General features: G+C 35.7%; 1 protein-coding gene across 7 annotated transcripts in view; it reads left to right on the forward strand.

Annotated features, from left to right (window-relative positions):
* BMPR1B (bone morphogenetic protein receptor type 1B) overlaps nucleotides 1-18,466 on the forward strand; it is a 392,960-nt gene that overhangs the window by 226,172 nt on the left and 148,322 nt on the right. For 4 of the 7 annotated variants that reach the window (XM_077882922.1, XM_077882928.1, XM_077882918.1 and 1 more), the window contains exons 1-2: nucleotides 7,858-7,993; nucleotides 8,150-8,248. The gene's annotated coding sequence lies outside the window, so the exon portion shown is untranslated. Of the gene's footprint in view, nucleotides 1-7,857; nucleotides 8,249-18,466 lie in introns of those variants that run through there. The other 3 variants (XM_077882931.1, XM_077882919.1, XM_077882917.1) reach the window with 2 other exon arrangements.

The following is an 18,466-nucleotide window of genomic DNA, read 5'->3' on the forward strand; positions in this document are numbered from 1 at the left end:
GTAGTCTTTAGGGAAATACAAATTAAAACCACAATGAGATTCTGCTTTATATTTACAAGTATTAATATAATAAAAAAGGCAGATAATTACAGGTGTTCATAAGGATGCAGAATAATTGGAACCTCATACATTGCTGGTGGGGATAAAAAATGATACAGCCACTTTGGAAAATAGTTTGACAGTTCTTTAAAATGTTAGACATGAAATTACAATATTACTTAGCAATCTCACTTCTAGATATTCATCTGAGAGTAATGAAAACACATGTTCATGCAAAAGTGTATGCATGAAAGTTCATAGTATTATTCATAATAACTCATAAGTGGAAACAATGCAAATGTTCACCGACTGATGAATGGGTAAATAAAATGTGGTGTGTCTCTACAGTGAAATATTCAGTCACACAAAGAGAATGAAGTTATTTATATCCAATAGAACAGGTACTAATCTTACTTTATTTTTATTTATTTTTTAATTTTTTAAGTAGGCTCCACACCCAGCACAAAGTCCCACAAGTACTAATTTTAAACTCATTTTATTGATGAGGAAACTAAGGTTGTATATAACTTACAGCGTAACTTGAGAAAGATAAAAACTCAAGTCAGCTTGACTTCAGAACACTCAACTTTTACACTGTAATGAATCATCATTTGTTTATGTTCAGTCATTACCCTCTTGTTTCTTTACCTTTTCTTCATGGTCAGAGTTTTGAAAGAGAGCTTCTATTCCATGTCTCAATTCACTTGCTGGCCTCCCACCTCCAGTGGAAACAGCTCAGCCACCAGTGCTCTCTATTTTCTTTCTAATGCCTGTTTTGCCGAAGTATAATTCATATACCATAAAATTCACCCTTTTAAAATGTATTGTTCAGAGATCTTTAGTATCCAAGTGCTTTCTAAATGATGTATATAACGGGCTCTTTTCAGTCCCTTTCATATTTGATCTTCCATGGCATTTGACATTGTCAACCCCTCCTTCCTACTACTACATCCTCACTCACCCTTATTCTCATTTACTCATTGTTTGTTTATATTCATCATTGTTTTACAAACTTCATGGGTTTCTCTTCCTTGACCCACCTTTTATTTATTTTTATTTTTTATTTTTTTAAAGATTGTATTTATTCATGAAAGACCCAGAGAGAGAGGCAGAGATATAGGCAGAGGGAGAAGCAGGCTCCCTGTGGGGAGCTCAGTGCAGGACTTCATCCTTGGACCTGGGGATCATGCCTTGAGCTGAAGGCACTCAACCCAGGCCTTCCCCTTGACCCACCTTTTAAATGTTGGTTTGGGGTTCTTACTATTTTTTTTACTTCAGGAACAATGTATGTTGATATATGGCTCACAGACTGTGTTTCGGTTATTTATACAGTACATTTATTGTGGATTTATTATGTATGAGACTCATTTTATGCACATGAAATCTGGGTTGTCACTGATTGAACCTCAATTCTAATGGAAGAGATAAGCAATAATAAAAAATAAAGAAGGAAGTTTGCAATTTTAAATAGTATGAGGATGGTCGGCTTCACTGAGAAGTTGCCATTTGAACAGCAGCTTGAAGGAGGTGAACCAGTTAGCCATGAAGCTGTCTGCAAGAAGAACATACTAGAGTGGGAACAGCAAATAGGAGGATACCAGGGGCAAACTTGTCAAGCACATTTAAGGAGATCAAGTGGGTACAGCCGTGAAAATGAAGGAGACTGTAGTTGATGTCAGAGAGAGAATGAAGAGCAGATCAGATCGGGTTTTATGAATCATTGTAAGAACTTGGGCTTCAGGGACCTCTGGGTGGCTCAGTCTGTTAAGTGTCTGTCTTTGGCTCAGATCATGAACTCAGGGTCCTGGAATCAAGCCCCACATTGGGCTCCCTGCTCAGCAGGGAGTCTGTTTCTCCCTATCTCTCTGGCTCTTGTGTGCACACATGTTCTCTCTCTCTCTCTCTCAAATAAATAAATAAATTCTTAAAAAAAGTAAAAAAAGAACTTGGGCTTTTACTCTCTTTTGAGTAGAAGATAAATATTATCTGTAGGCTCCACAGCCAGCGTAGAGCCCAGTGCAGGGCTTCAACTCATGACCCTAAGATCAAGACAGGAGCTGAGATTAAGAGCCGGACATCCAACCAATTGAACCACCCACTCACCCCTATTATCTGATATTTTTAAATGACTGCTTTGGCTTCTGTGTTGAGAACAGGCTAATGGTAAAAGTTTAAAGCAGGAAAACAAGACTAGAAGGCTATTGAATTGATACTGTTTTCATCTCTCCTGTATTATAGATTAGTATATTAAGTGCTTACTGACCATGTTCACTTGGCTGTACCACAGTTCATCATGTTCAAAGACTAAATGAATCTTTACTTCCCAGCTTCCTTTTCCAGTTGTTCTTTCTTTCTATAATCTCTTAGCAAAGATCCATCTACCCAAGGGAGGAGCCACCCTTGACTCGTTTAAGGCTTGACTTTTTTTTAGAGTGGTGTAAGGTTTAAAGCAAAATGGAAAGAACAGAGATATTCCATATATCCTCTACCTCCATGCATGTATAACCTTGTCCACTATCAATGGTCCCTTGTTATAGTTAATGAGCTTACATTGATATATTGTAATTACCAGAGTCCATAGTTTATAGATCAGTCTTGGTGTTAAGACATTCTGGTGGCTTGAACATGTGTATAATTACATGTATCCACCATTATAAAAACATAGAGTATTTTTTCTGCCTGAAAAATTCTTTGTGCTCCACTTTTTCATCCCTCCACCACACCTCCTGCCCCAACACATACAGATCTTTTTTACTATCTCCATATTTTGGCCCTTTCCAGAATGTCATATAGGTAGAAATATATAGCATGTAGCCTTTTCAGATTAGCTTCTTTCACTTAGTTATGTGCATTTAAGGTTAGTAGCTCATTTCTTTTTAGCACTGAATCAATCATGTTCCCTTATCTGGATGTACTACAGTTTCTATCTACTCAACTTGTTTTTTTCCAAGTTTTGGCAATTATGAATAAAGCTCCAAAAACATCCTGTGAAGATTTTTGTGCTTACATACGTTTTTCAACTCCTATGGATAAATACCAAGGAGTAGGCTTGCTAGGTCTTATGGTAAGAATATGTTTAGCTTCATAAGAAACCACAAAACCCTCTTCCAAAGTAACTGTACCATTTTACATTCTCACCAGCAGTGGATGAAAGTTTCTTTTGTTTTACATCCTTATTAACATTTGGTGTTGTCAGTGTTCCAGATTTTGGGCATTCTAATAGATGTATAGCGACATCTCACTGTTTTAATTTGCATTTTCCTGTTGACATATGATGTGGAGCACCTTTTTCATATGCTTGTTTGCAATCTATGTATCTTCTTCAGTGAGATATCTATTTAGGTCTTTGGCCCATTTTATTTTTATTTATTTTTTATTTATTTATTTTTTATTTATTTTTTTTTCTTTGGCCCATTTTAAAATTAGGTTTATTTTCTTACTGGTGAATTGTAGGAGTTCTTGTAAATTTTGATTAACAGTCCTTTATTAGATGTGTCTTTTACAAATATTTTCTCCTAGCCAATGGCTTATCTTCTCATTCTCTTGAAATTGTCTTCTGCAGAGTTTTTAGTTTTAACAGAGTCTAGTTTGTCAAGTGTTTTTTTCATGGATTATACCTTTGGTGTTATATCTGTAAGTTACTGCCATACCCAAGGTAATCTAGATTTTCTCCTATGTTACTTTTCATGGGTTTTATAATTTGTATCTACATTTAGGTCTGAGTTAACTTTTGTGATGAGTATACGGTCTTTGGGTCTTTGTTTTGATTCTTTTTTTGCGTATGGATGTGCAATTGTTCTAGCACCATTTGCTGAAAAGACTATCTTTGCTGTATTATGTATATTGCCTTTGTCCTCCTGTCAAAGATGAGTAGATTATATTTCTGTGAGTCTGTTTCTGGGTTGCTATTTTCTTCCAATGATCTGTTTGTTCTTTCTCCAACATCACATTGTCTTGATTGTTGTAGTTTTCTAGTAAGTCTTGATATCAGGTAGTGTCAGCCCTCCTACTTTGTTCTCCTTCAATGTCAGTGTTGACTATTCTGGGTTTTTTTGCCTCTCTGTATAAACTTTAGTATCAGATTGTCCATATCCACAAAATAACGTCCTGACTGGAATTGCACTGAATCCTTAGATAAAGTTGGGAAGAACGGACACTTTGTCAATATTGACTCTTTGTACATTTGATTCTTCATGTGTTCCTTACCCTTCAGTGAAATTAAAGATAAAACCCTTTAAGTTCTTCTTAATAACACATAACAATTATTTTAATTTTGTTCACTGATTTCACAGATCACTTTATTAATTTCCTCTTTTTGCTACCCTTTAATACTCAATATTCTAGCAGTTCCTGGGGAGAAGTACAGCATAGATTATTTCATTCCTTTCTGACTTTCTGAAGGCACTGCTTAGGCTACTCCCTTGCCTGACTTGGGCAGCCTCTACCCAGTCTTATTTAGTGATGGATAGGAAGCCAGTGTGTGCTACTGTAGTCCAGTCAGATTTGAGCTGAATCCCAGATCTGTTAGTTAGATGACTTCAGACAATCCTCCTGAAAGCCCCATTTTCTTTTTCTTAAAAAAAGGTGAAAGCATACCCATCTTTTTCTGTTGTTTTTAGTGTTAAAGTTAATATTTTTAAAGCCCCTAATAGATGGTAATTGCTCAATAAATAATAATAATACTTTCTCGAGAACACATGCTTTCAGGAAGACAAGGGAAGAGATTTGCCTGGTCCTTAGTTTTTATTAGGGCTTTGTCTTTGTGTTGTACAGTTTTATGGGTTTTGCCAAATCCATAACAATAGATGCATGGCATCTACTGTTACATATCATACAGAGTAGTGCTTTGAAATCACCTATGCTTCATCTACTCATCTCCCACCCCACCCCAAACTTCTGGTGACCACTGATCTTTTATTTTTTTATTTTATTTAATTAGTTTTTTTTTTTTACCACTGATCTTTTAATTATCTATATAGTTTTTGCCTTGTCCAGCTGTCATATAATTGGAATCACACAGTATATTGCTTTTTCAGACTGGTTTCTTTCACTTAGTATTTGAATGGATGCTTTTAATGGAGTCGTTGTCCAGATTTTCAACTTCTACATAAACTCTTTATTAATATTAATCTGGCTAAGAGCAATGGTTTATTCATAACAATCTTCCTCTCACTTTACGAAAGAAAGGCACACTTTTATCTATCCCAAATCTTACTATGGGACGTTGCCCCGGGGTCATAGAAGACTTAACAATTTAAAAATTTCAACTAATGCCTTAAATTTTTGTTGCGGAGAAATATGATAAAGAATTATAAAATATTTTACATAGAAATTATATGAGGACGTGAGATTGCAATAAAGGTCAAGAAAATAAAAGAGTAATGTAGAATTTTCAGCTGTTAGAGAGTTTATTGGGGACCTGGGTGGCTCAGTCAGTTAAGCATCTGACTCTTAATTTGAGCTTAGGTCATGATCTCAGGGTTATGAGACTGAGCCCCAGGTTGTGCTCTGCACTCTGTGGGAGTCAACTTGAGATTCTCTTTCCCTCTGCCCCTCTATACTCTCAATCTCAAAAAAAATAAGTTTCTTAATTTATTACTTAAACAGATAATAGTTGGGACCCCTGGGTGGCTCAGTGGTTGAGCATCTGCCTTCAGCTCAGGGTGTGATCCCGGGATCCTGGGATCAAGTTCCCCATGAGGCTCCCCACCGCTTCTCCCTCTGCCTATGTCTCTGTCTCTCTCTCTCTGTGTCTCTCATGAATAAATAAAATCTTTAAAAATAATAGTTTTATTAAATTACTATAGACTTAGATTCCATTGAATATTCTTATAAGTTTCACTTTAAAATGTCTGTATTTCAATAGGGTAGAAATTAAATTCTCTACACATACCTAGTTTACCACAAATGAAAAATTATCCATGTTAACTTGCTAATGTGTGAGTGGTTCCATAATTTAAAAGCCTCTTAAGTGTCTGTAAGCAAAAAATAGTTGAAGACTGCTAGCATGATGTATAAAACCCATGTTTTTTAAACCTGGTATATAAAACCTTTCATCACTTTTATCCTTCTAGTCCTTTAAAAAAAAAAAAAAGTAACCATTTCCTGCTGCACATTGTATGCTCCAGCAAGAAAACTCCTTGAAGTTCTGTATCATGCCTTTTTCTGCCTCTTGGACTTTACTGTGTTATTCTTTCCAGTCTTTGACTCACTGCCTCAAACCCTTGCTATAATATGCAGAAGTCTTGATTGAGGAATTCCCCATGGAACCCCTACTTCATATTGGATGCGATGCCTATGCTCCAGTACTCCTTACCTCTCTCTACTAGTCTTCGTCATCCCACAAACAGTTTGGTCATTAGCTTGTTTTTCTCTGCTATTGGACTGTAAGGTCTCTGAGAGTAGGAACTATGCTTTATCTTTGCCTCCTCAGCAGTTAGCTGAATACCTCTCCTGGGAATAAGTTAACTTATTGGGCAAATATTAATTATTGAATGAAACAAAGTGGATTTCAATTGCTAGAGATTTATGGGATGCCTGGGTGGCTCAGTGGTTGATCGTCTGCCTTTGGCTCCTGGTGTGATCCTGGGGTCCTGTGACTGAATCCTACATCAGGCTCCCCAGAGGGAGCCTGTTTTTCCCTCTGCCTATGTCTCTACCTTCCTGTGTCTCTCATGAATAAATGAATAAAATCTTTCAAAAAATTGTTAGAAAGTTAATTCTTGTGCATAACTTTTTTTTGGGAGTCAAACTGTAAAGGGCTACTTTTGTTTTATGCTATTTTTCTGGCTGTAACGTTTGCCCTTACTGATAAGGCTTTCAGTAAAATTTTACATGAAGATAGGATTTTGAATGTAAAAATGAGTTTAATAATCACTCTTGTAGTAGAAGGAGAGCAGATTGTGAGCAATAAGGCAAAGACTCTAGGTTTGACTCTACTGGAAACTTGCCATGTGACCATGGATAAGTTAAGTTAGCAGGGGGGGAGGGGAGGGTGTCGGTTTTCTTATCTGTAAAATGAGTAAGTGACCAGATTATTTCTAAGGTTTTCTTTACTCTTGATTTACTATCAAGAAACAAACTTTCAGTAAGACAAACATACAATTATTCTAGCAAGAAGAATAGAAAATACGGACTTGATTTATTTTCTAATCATTCCTACTGTGGAATTATGTGTGCTATATGTAGATAATGCTGACCTTGTTCATATCACCTGCAGGCTATATAGCATCATGGCTTAGATTTTATCCTTAATCTAAAAAAATAGAGTAAAATAATTCAATTGGTTATGATTGAAAATTTAGAAGTAGTTAATATGTTGAGTCATATAATTTTCAGATTATATTTTAGCCTCTTTCACCAAATATATAATTTGATTTGATTAATACACTTTTCAGTGCATTTCTGACATTCTGGAAATGAAGGTACCTGTGTTGAAACATTTCTTTGTAACCAATTACCCAGTTACTACAGCCTCATTCCGTGAGAAGCAATATTTAAAACAATTATAAAAATGCTTGCCTCTGTGTTTGGTCATTCATAAGATGTAGTAATTCGGTTTTATAAAGCTTGATTGAATGACATTTAGGTATAGCTTATATGAAGGGCTTGAAGTGATGTTGTTTGGCCAAAACAAAGCCAAATGTTTCCTGTCTTGTCTTTCACTTCACCCAGCCACCCCCTCCCCCTTTTCTTCACCTGCTTGAGAAAAAAAACGGTTTCTTCAGACAAACCTCATAATTGCCCTTCTGTGCCTGATTTGGGCCTCAGGAAAGGCCCATAGCATCTGTAAAGCTGGCAGCAAAATGGTATTTCCAGGCAGGCACAGGGTTGCTGGGTAGCGAGCCAATCCACAGCTTTGTCTGAGCAGCTGAGAACTTCGCCGGAGTCTTACCAGGGTGTTCAGTAACACAGACCTATGCCATGAGCAAGTAAAGCACTGAGCAAGTGTCAGGTCAATATTTATAGACCACTACGTAGCTGCCTCGCAGAGAGAGAAAGCGGGAGAGAGACACGCACGCAGAGGGCAAGGGAAGGCGGACTACAGTGTGCAGTGGGGAGAACGTTCGTTTCCAACATTTATTCTTAAAAAATCCTTCTTCACTGTCAGGTTCACACTTCTGCTGAATCATAACCATTCGCCGCTGAGCTATGACAAGAGAGGAAACAAAAAGTTAGAGGAGCGGAGCACGCATGCCGTAGTGAGAAGGTAAGTAAGCAGCCAGCTCGGTCTCCTGGCTCTTGCTCTTCCTCGTCAACTCCTCTCCCTGTTGGCTGCTCTGCGTGCGGCAGTGAGCAAAGGGCTGTGCGGCACGTTACAGCTAACCAGGAGGGGCTGCCTGCTGCTTCAGACTGTTCTGGGTGGCACTGCGATTTTGTGGACTGCCCTGAAGGATGTTGTGCCCGTCCAGATCATGCTGAAATACGTGCAGGGTGGAAAAGGTGCTCCCCCACTGATCTCATGTGTCCTCTCAGCAAGTTTCTGTTTCTTGGTTCTGTCAAACTTGAAGTCTTCTGATTGGTAAATTCTGTTTGCTTTCGTATCAGCATTAAGACAGGACTGTATTTGTGAGTTTATAGCAGTCAGTGGTCCAGAAATGGAATAAGGGAAAAATTCAGATGTACGTGTGACGATGCAGTAGCCTTGTCAGTGCGTAAGCTGGGAATGTGCACAGCACGGGGTCTTGTTCAAAGCAAGCCCACGTCGTTTTGACAGTGCATGAAAGTGGATCAAGGACCAGCTTTGGGAACGGAGAGAACAGAGTGATGAGAAGCCAGAACAGTCTCTTGAATCCAAGATGCACATCAGCGTTGAGGAGAATTTATCTGTTCAAGCAACTTGCTAGTTGGTTCTGTACAGAAAGCAATTCCCTACTAATGTCAGTGAATTAACATGTCCTGCTTCATGGTCCGTAGTTTGTTTTCGTTTCGTCACCTTCAGCACTTGGACACCTTTCTCTGTGGGTTCACAGTGCTGTGGGATGTTAATTTATTTGCTATTGTTAGGTATATTTCAGATTAATGTTAAAAGCAGTGGTGCTAAAAAAAAAAAAAAAACAGTGGTGCTGAAGGGGACAGAAATAGTTTTCTATTATTTTCTGATTTTGAACACCCACGCAATTTATAAACTAAGGTGGTTTCTGTCCACTGCACATGGCACGGAAGGTAAATATGTTGCTTTGCTGGAAGTATGGCAGTAAGTAGGTGAAGCTTATCTACTGACAGTGAAAGCTTCCCTGTTGCTGTTTTTTAAATTACAGGACCATAAGCATTAGCATGATACTTAAAATTTTTACGTTGAGTTATAGGTGCTGATTATAGCTCCGAAGGGTTTCTGTATTACAGATTTAAGTTAAAAACAAAGATAATACTAAATTGTCTTGCAGAGCTTGAACTGTAGGCCTAAAGAGATACAAGGAAGAGCTGATACTCTGGCACAGATTTTGTGTTAGGGCTAATATTCAGGAACCAGCTCATTTTAAGATAGAATAAACCACATCCAAAATGGCAGGTGGAGTAGGTCTAAATGTAGAGTAATTATATTAAGATGAGGCCAGTCATTCTAGAATATCACTTTTATTGAATCCTGTATAATTTCCAAATAATGCAAGATGTTTCAAAATTAGTTCTGTTAATTCAGAAATACTTTGAGGGTAATCTCACGTAAATTTAGACTATATTTTGATGTTCATATAATGCTTATTTTAGCCTCTGAATCAAGCTTTGTTTTGTCCTTTTTTAAGTTCTACCTCCCAGTTTCTTAATGGGTTTGATTTAGATTTTGGACAACAATATGTTTATTCTGAAAATGCAGCCATGATTGATCTAGACTGGATATTTCTCAGTTAAATTTTCTTTGCTACTGCCTTTGGGTAATATCTTATCAAGATTATAATTTCAGTTCTTTATTCAATATCTTTTATTCACTTTATGTGTTGCATAAACACATGATAGTACTTTCTTACACTTTTTTTTTTTTTACTGGTTTTATTTTTATTCCTTTTGGTATCTTTTTTCTGAAGTACCCTGTGGAAACTTGGGGCAGAAAGCAGACCAAATAAAATTAGTACAATAAAAAGAAACTAAAGAAAGTTGATCCCTTTAACCAAGAAAACAAAGGGAAAATTGGGAGATTGGTTGACAGTGTCTAACATGGAATGTATTTTGGTTGAAGGCTGGTTGAGCATTTTAAGACTTGAGATTACGTCTCAGTATTACTCAATATTATCTTTGGCTTTCAAGTCAATCCTGATAGTGGTTATTTATCACATTTGTAAACAACATTTTATATAAAGGCATATTATAAAGAAAGAACGTAAGACTTTTTGTATCATGTGTTAACTGTCTGTTGAAGTAAGATGAATGAATTTAGCTTGAAATTCTAATATTAACCTCCTATACTACCAATCCATCTACTATATTACCCTTAGGTGGGTCAGTCTCCCACCCTCGTGAACTCTCTTTGCTTTCCTGCTAAAACTCTCTCATCCCTGGCTCTCTGTTGCTCATAGATAAAGGTCAGTCTTTTTGGCACAGTGAGTATCTTCTTGATCGAGCTGCTACTTTTGTTCTGTGTTGCTCTTCTGCTCTTCCTTCTGGGTTGTTTTCTACACCTCTCTTGCTTACTCATGAGAATATTCCCCTTCCCTCTGTTTCACGCTCCAGAAATATTGAACATCCTGTATTTCTCAAAACAATCTGTGCAGTTTTACTCCTTTCTGTAGTTATTTATGTTGCTTCTATTCTGAAAACTTTCCTGATCTTTGCCTTTTAGCCTCAGTGAAGGCATCCCTTCTAGGCACCCTGCTGGTCCACTGTCAGGTTCTCTGGTTTGGCCTCCTGCATCGACCTCTGTCACAGCACTTCCCAAAGTCTTATATAATATTTTTGCTTCTTTTTTCCATGTGAAATTGTAAGCTACTGTAGCCAGGTTTTAAAATTCATTCTTTGATGTTCCTCCAAGATCCAGCATTCAATAGATAACAGAAGAACTTGAACTAAAGAAATGCTTTATTGTATTTATTTGAAACCCACTTTTCTTTATAGAATTTTTATCTTCATACATTTCAGAACTTTGATTAATTGCATTGAAGGAAAGCCCCTTAAATAAATGGTAAAGGCTTTTGAAAGAATAGCAATACTTTAAAAAGTTATTTTGTTTCTCTGACTACCACCAATCACAGTAGCGTGCGTATAGGTGTTTATCCCTGCAGGCAGATAGCTGTTGAACCCATAAAGTTATATATGAATAATAAAGTTCAAAATTTTATTGGTTAGCACATACGAATTCAGGATATACAGCTCAAAATTGTTTAATTTGATGAAATCTATTGACAAAGTCAGCTAGTTGCTGCTCTCACATGGACTCCTCTGATAAATTAAATGATGCCCCAGCAAACTGAAGAGTGTTACGCTTTTCAAAAGGCCCAGAGAGAATATTTGGAGAGTCTGGGTCCATCTTCATGTATCCTAGAAAATTGTAGAGTGGAATGGCTCCCAATGTGACTGATGAAGGTATACTTCCTAATTTTATCTTCTGTTATAGAGATAGAGATTTAAGGAAATAATAGAAAATCATGGCTTAAAAATTTTCAAAACCGGAGGGCAGTATTCCATTTAAGTCAGAAGAATTAGCTCCTCAAAATAGAAATGTTGAAAGAAAAGGATGTCAATGTTTAAAAAAGTAGTTGAGAAATGACAGCAGTTTCTTTTACTTTTGATACTCAACAAAAATAAAATTTATTTTGTCCTTACGTTTTATTTCCCTACCATACACGGAATACTTCTTTGTGCATGAAATGTTTTGTATATCAGAAATAAATGTAAAGCTTTATGCACAACAGAGCAATTTACAACTTTTCTTATTTTGATTTTTACTTCTTAGTATATTCAACTAGCAGTTTGAAATCTTATAAACCTCTCCCCACTCTCTTGTTTGTTTAACCTTGGATTGTATCTATCGTAGGAATGAAAATAAGTTTGATATTTTCATTGGAACATTTGAAAGACTTTTAATTGTTTGAAATGAACCATAATTCAATCTGGAACTTCTCTTCAGATATATGTTGCCCACATACCTATCCTATAGTCAAATAGGTATGGGAGAAGATAATTCAAGGATTATGGTTATAAATTATATGTCTCACTGGTATATCAGATAATCACAGTATTGTAAAACTGAAAGGGTAGGGCTGTGTATGTGTTTGTTTTTTGTTTTTTTGGTCATGGACACCAAAATGTACTTAGTTCCCATCAGCCAGTAATGAGAGAAACCCAAGCTTGCCTCAGTATTAAAAGATTATGGCAAAACAAGGGTGCCTGGGTGGCTCAGTTGGTTAAGCATCTGCCTTCAGCTCAGGTCATGATCCCAGGGTCCTGGGATTGAGTCCTGCATCTGGCTCCCTGCCCTGCAGGGAGTCGGCTTCTCCCTTTGCCCCTCCCCCCCATTCTCTCATGCTTGCTTGCTCTCAAGCAAATACATAAAAATCTTTAAAAAAAAATAAAGATTGTGGCAAAACAAGCCAATAGAAGCAAAAAATATCCGCACCCCATTAAAGATATTGAACAAGTTTGTGGTTGGAGTGAGGTGTAAAAGATTTTGCCAGTATATTAGTGTCTTATTTTATTATTATTAGCAGATTTTTCTATAGATATGTGTAGCATAGAATTCATAGTTTTCCAGTCAGTTTTATTATAGCTATACATGGCATGGAATTCATAGAACATGAGAGCAGAAGAATAAATTCATCGTGGGAGTTGAACCTTATTCTCCTTTATCTATTTCATTTTATAGATTTGGGTGAATGTGGTACAAAGAAGCAGTGTAACTTGTCAAACATCAGCTTTTAAAGTGTCTAGTTAAGATTTTGATTAAAAAGAAAAAAAGAAATGTGCAATTGTAAGGCCAGTATTTTATCACTGTGGCTCTTCCAGTCTGCTTGTAATTGCTCTATTTTATTCTGTATATTATATCTAAAGCCTAAGTTGTCATATCTCTGTATTTTGTATTATATTAGACTCCTTTGCATTGTTGTATAAGTTCTGAAAGTTTAAGCTAATAATTATTGGTGGGATATAGTACTATTCCATATGGAAATATATATATATATATATATCCATAGCTTTTATATGTGTGTGGGGGCATTTTATAATTATTATTATTTTTAAAGATCTTATTTATTTGAGAGACAGATAGGGCATGAACAGGGTGAAGGGGCAGAGGGAGAGGGAGAAGCAGACTCCTCACTGTGCAGAGAGCCCAACTTGGGGTTCAATCCCAGGACCCTGGGACCTGACCTGGGCTGAAGGCAGATGCTTAACCAACTGAGCCACCTGGGTGCCCCATATTTTAAATGATAGATATCCTTTCTAGCTTTCCTGATTTTCCCCATTGTCTGTACCACCAGATTTAAGCCCCATAATTACTCTCCTTTTCAGTACAACATAGCGGATGATCCTGAAAGAAAAGACAGAAACTTCAAAAACTAATTTTTATACTTTGATTATATCTGAAGGATTCTAATAGGAAATATATGGTTATATTTTTTTAACTTTGTTTTTAAGTTATTTATTCTAAATTACAGTTGGGAAAGTCTTGATTAAAACAAAATAACTTGGGATGGCTGGGTGGCTCAGTCGGTTAAGTGTCTGACTCTTGATTTTGGCTCAGTTTTTGATCTCCAGATCCTGAGATCCAGTCCCACTTAAGACTTCAGATTCTCACTCTCCCTGTCCCTTTATCCCTCTCCCTCCCTAACAAACAAACAAAACAAATAAACAAACTCCCAAAGAACCAGATGTGATTTTCCACATTATATTGACTTTTATCTAGAGCTCTTTAAAAAATATAAACAGAGACACCTGAGTGGCTCAGTGATTGAGTGTCTGCCTTTGGCTTAGGTCGTGATCCCGGGTTCCTGGGATCCAGTCTCACATCGAGCTCCCTGCAAGGAGCCTGCCTCTCTCTCTGCCTATATCTCTGCCTCTCTGTGTCTCTCATGAATAAATAAATAAAATATTTTTTAAAATAAATAAAAACCATAAACTATAAAGGGCAGGGTGGGGCAAGCAAGCTGTTTTGTTTGCACCATCTTTCAGTAATATTTTACTCCTCTATTCCTGTCCTCTGCACTTCCAAAGAAATCAGGGCTTATTGCATCCTTCCAGTCTTATTCATATTAAGGTCTCTGGAAAAAATCACTTTATACTTAACATTGTAAGAGCTCTTGAGCAAATAGTTGAAGGTTGTTCCAATCCTCAGTATATGATTTCTCTTTTCACTTCCTTCATAGCAAAAAGAAGTGACCATCTCTACCCACCACCCCAATCTGAAAAAAGTCTGATTACCCTTTGATGAACATTTCCCAGTAGATGCTTTGTATTTCAAATATATATTACGTGTCTTTTCAAACTCTTGCCTGCTATAAGAGATTTATGACTTTTAAATCTTTTCTAAAATGAAAAAATGATATTTAAATTTTTACTTCTAATTACTAGTGAACTTGAATCTGAAGGAATTATTCATTATTAACATCTTATTCTTTATCATTGCTCTATTTATATACTTATTTTTTTTCAGAGGCTGTATTTCTCTTATTGGTTTAGAAGAGTTCTTTTAAAAAAAGAGAATCTTGATTCCTTAAAGTTCTATTAGTCATAACTGTTTTCATAAGCTTTTGTTACTTTTTGATTTTCTTTTATATGTTTTGAAATCTCTTTATTAAATCTAATCAATATTTTCTCCATCTTTTTTGAAACTTAAAAAAGTCTTTCCAGAAATAGGAAAAATATTTTTCTAGATTTTATGGTCTAATTTATTTAACTGTTAATGCTATTATTCACAAGGAATTTAATAAATGAGTATTTCAGATTTTTGGTTGAATCATTATTCCCCTTTCCTACTTTTTTTTTTTTTAAGATTTTATTTATTTATTCATGAGAGACACAGAAGGAGAAAGAGGCAGAGGCAGGCTCCATGCAGGGAGACACAGGCAGAGGGAGAAGACATACAGGCAGAGGGAGAAGCAGGCTCCATGCAGGGAACCTAACGCGGGACTCGATCCTGGGTCTCCAGGATCACACCCTGGGCCGAAGGTGGCACTAAACCCCTGGGCCACTGGGGCTGCCCCCTTTCCCACTTTTTATGAAGTCACCTTAATCTTGTGTTTTTGTGGTACAAATTTAAATCTTTATATTACCTCTTAATTTATATTGCATTTGAAATTTTATCTCCATGGAACAAAAGTTCATGTTTTTTAAAAACATTTTCTTTGAGTATAGTTGACATTATTTAATATTTAATATTTAAATATTTAACATTTAAATTTAATATTGTTACATTAGTTTCAGGTGTATAGAGTGATTCAGATTCTCTATGCTTTATGCTATACTCATCAGAAATGTAGCTACCATATGTCACCATACAACACTATTACATTATCATTGACTGTGTTCCCTATGCTGTGCCTTTTATCTTTTATTCCCGTGATTTATTCACTCCATAACAGGAAGCCTATATCTATACTCCACTCTCCTTCATCCATTTTGCCCGTCCCTCAATCCCCTTCCCTCTAGTAGCCACCAGTTTGTCCTCTGTATTTATAGGTCTGATTCTGCTTTTTGTTTTATTCATTTTGTTTTTTAAATTCCACATATGAATGAAATCATACGTTTTTGTCTTTCTCAGTCTGAGGAAGTATTCTAAATATTCAATTAGCATAATATGCTAAGTACTCACTTAGTATTATACTCTATAGATCCATCCGTATTATTGCAAATGATAAGATTTCATTCTTTTTATGGCTAATATTCCATTGTATGTATATACATGTACATATGTATATACATACATACGTACACACACACACACCACCTCTTCTTTACCCATTCATATATTGATGAACATTCAGCAGCTTTCATAATTTAGCTATTTTAAATAATGCTGCAATAAACATAGGGGTGCATATATCTTTCCAAATTACTGTTTTTGCATTCTTTGGGTAACTTTTCAATAATGGAATTACTGGATCATATAGTAATTCTGTTTTTAATTTTTTGAGTAACTCTCATACTTCCATAGTGCCTCCACCAGTTTTCATTCCCACCAACAATACACATGGGTTCCTTTTTCTCTACATTCTTGCCAACACTGGTTATTTCTTGTCTTTCTGATTTTAGCCATTCTGACAGATGTAAAGTTGTGTCTCATTGTGGTTTTGATTTACATTTCCCTGATGAGTGATGTTGAGCATGTCTCCACATGTCTGTTGGTCATCTGTATGTCTTCTTTGGAGAAATATCTGTTCTTCTGCCCATTTTTAATTGGATTATATATATATATATTTTGGTGTTGAGTTCTTTATATATTTTGGGTACTAACCCTTTATATCCTATTTTAAATAATGCTGCAGTAAATATATGGAAATATATATCTTTTCAAATTAGTGTTTTTGTTTTCTTTGGGTAAATACCTAGTATTGGAATTACTGGATCATAGGTATGTCTATTTTAAATTTTTTGAAGAGCCTTCATACTGTCTTCCACAGTGGCTGCACCAATTTACATGCCCGCCAAAACTGCATGAGGATTCCTTTTGTTAAATGTGATTTAAGCATTGGAACATGTTAGAATATTGTAGATTTAACTCCCTGCAATTATTGTAGACAAGAGGCTTTAAGTGTATTTCTTATATTAAAAAAGACCTAATAATAATATGATTCTGTGTGAGAAATTGCGCATTAATAATAGTTCCCATTTACCAAGGGTTTCTAGATATATATCTGGCATTCTACCAAGAAATTTAACTAAAACAATTTCATTTAATCCTTTTAACATACCTTTGGATGACTTCTTTTGATTACTTCTTTAGCATAAAGAAACTGAGACCCCAAAATGTAATGTAGCTTGATAAACCTCACCTAGCTAATAAGTGATAGGGTCATGATAAACTCAGCTCTGGCCAGAATTTATCTTTTAAGAAAGCATTATCAAATAGAGAAATTATGCTTCTTTGCCATGAGTGGTAATATAGGTGAGTCTGTAAGGGTCAGGTACCAAGAACCTTCCCACCTTGTATCCATTTGTGGAAAAATGAGCCCAGGAACAGTGATTTTCAAAGTATAGAGACAAGTCAATAAAAGCAGTGATATAAAAACCTTTTATTATTTGGGATTAGCATTGAAGATACCAAAATCATAGAATGGACAGAAATAATCTTATATTTTCAACTCAGTTCAGAAGCAGCTAAAAAAGCCTTTTGACTTCTTCACATTCTAGTACTCCAATTGGTTTTATCATTTTCTTCCATTGCAAGCCAGTTTATACTTCAACTCTCTGCCCTATGCATAAGACGTAGCATCATTCCCTCCCTCACATACCTGGTTTTGACCTTAGCAGGCAAATTGACAAGGAGTTGTCGATTCAGCAGAAAGTGACTGTTCCATTGAGGTCTTGTTTCTTAAACTGTAAGTTTCATTGATGAGAGAAATGAGTCTTCCTACCCGGCATCTTTTGCTATCATCTCTATTTTAAGTTACTCTGGTAAGAGACTTATAGCTGTTGCTTGGTAAATACCAAAAACTTTGGTATTTAAAGCAGGAAAGCAAATTCTAGATATTTTGACATCATTAGAACTTAATACTTGTACACTAAATTGTTACCTGGAATGATATAAAAAAGGATAGCTTAATTTGCTATGGATGGACAGACATCATAAAATCGGTTCGTGTTTGTATATGTATGTGTCTGTCAATCCATATATAATAGTTTATTTATTTTTTTCCATATATAATAGTTTATACAAAGACATCATTTACAATGTGAATTATTTGTTATACATTTGGCCACTGTGAAGTAACTTGTTTTGTTTTCCTCTTTAAGTCAAGGCAAACCATTTGCCCAAAGATAATATAGCATTTTTTTTCTCACCTTGGGTCACCCTGCCCTTTGTTGGTACATTGGTATGTCTGTGGTTAAGATTTACACTAAAGTTCATTGGGGTTTTGTTTTATAGCCCTGTCTGGGAACACTCAAAAGTAAACTAACTTTTTAGTTAATAAGCAGATTGTTATTGTGTTATTGCTTGGAAAAATATTATTATTTTTTTTGCTTGGAAAATTATGCATGAGTTAGTATCTGTGTTAATGAATTGTCTTAAAAATTTTAAATTGGTCATTCATAGCATCCCTCCTTTTTTCAGTCTTTTGTTTTCTGCTTTACTATAAAGATGATTAGAACTGCACATTCTAGCTGGGACATAATTCCATATATAATTTCATACATTTTAAGTCACCAGGTAAATATTTACTCTTCTTTTATGTAAAATTGACTTCACTGACAGTCACTCTTTTTCATTTCTTTCTATAGTAATTTCAACTTAATCAGTAAATTAATATACATTATTCACAGTGGTAGTTTAACTTACTAACCT

The sequence above is a fragment of the Canis aureus genome, chromosome 33 (assembly GCF_053574225.1).
Source record: "Canis aureus isolate CA01 chromosome 33, VMU_Caureus_v.1.0, whole genome shotgun sequence".
Taxonomy (NCBI): domain Eukaryota; kingdom Metazoa; phylum Chordata; class Mammalia; order Carnivora; family Canidae; genus Canis; species Canis aureus.